This window comes from Gekko japonicus, unplaced genomic scaffold (assembly GCF_001447785.1).
Source record: "Gekko japonicus isolate JY-2015 unplaced genomic scaffold, Gekko_japonicus_V1.1 scaffold36111, whole genome shotgun sequence".
NCBI lineage: Eukaryota > Metazoa > Chordata > Lepidosauria > Squamata > Gekkonidae > Gekko > Gekko japonicus.
In genome coordinates, this window is record NW_015184329.1 from 1 (window position 1) to 1015 (window position 1015).

A 1015-nucleotide genomic window follows, 5' to 3' on the forward strand; every position below is an offset into this window, starting at 1 on the left:
GAAAACAGCATTTTAAATGTAGTTCATCACAAGGTGTTATTTTCAAGGTAAATAAAAACAAATATTACAGGGGAGTCAATATTTTGTGTTGGTCAGCAGTTCTTTAAAGACAAGGAATTTCTGCTTACTCACATACTTGATTATGCAACTGATGGAGCACCATCAGTGACTGATCACTACCACGGGTGTGTTGCTTAACTGAAAAAAAAAGCAGTGCTGAATGTCTTTACTATTCACTGTGTCATTCATAGCCAACATCTGGTTTCAAAAACCTCAGCGATCTTCTGCACAACTCATTACACACTGTCATTAAATAAAATTAAAGCCAATGCTCTCAATGATAATCTATTCCAGGAGTTCTGTGTTGAGAATGATGAAAATTTTGAATATTTGCTGTTTCATACTGAAGTTTGTTGGCTACCTAAAGTATGTTGGTTACCTGTGTGAGATGGTTTTATGACTGTTTTGACACTGTTGTGGAGTTTTTGAAGACAGCAATGCTCAGTGATGAACTCAAAGAGATCAGGCATGACATTGCTTATTTATCAGAACTATTTGCAAAGTTCAATGAAATGAATTTGCAGTTGCAAGGAAGTGAGATCTTATTAATGCCAAATCTGTCATCTCTGTTTATTTCAAAGTTAACTCTATTCAAACACAATATAGGCTATACATATTTCCAAGTGTATCTAAGCTAGAAGAGAAAGGTGGAACACAAGATGATGATCTGAAAGCTTTCTGTAACCATTTGGATATGCTGCGTGACGATACGTCTGAGCGATTTGAGGATCTTATTTCAATGCAAATTTCAGATTGGGTGATAAATCCATTTTCAGATACTAAGGAAGTTGGTGTAGTGGAGGAAGAACTAATTGAGCTACCAGATGACACTGAACTGAAGCCAAAGCTTAAGAACTCATACCAAAAATGTTGGTTACAGAAGGAAATTTCTGGTTTATATCTTTGCACTATGGACAGTGGTTAAGAAGCTTTTTGTTGCATTTCCAACATCATA

The 1015-nt window shown here is 35.7% G+C and overlaps 1 pseudogene; it reads left to right on the forward strand.

Moving 5' to 3' along the window:
• Positions 1 to 354: 354 nt before the first annotated feature.
• LOC107124948 lies at positions 355 to 1010 on the forward strand (annotated as a pseudogene).
• The last annotated feature ends 5 nt before the right edge of the window (positions 1011 to 1015 follow it).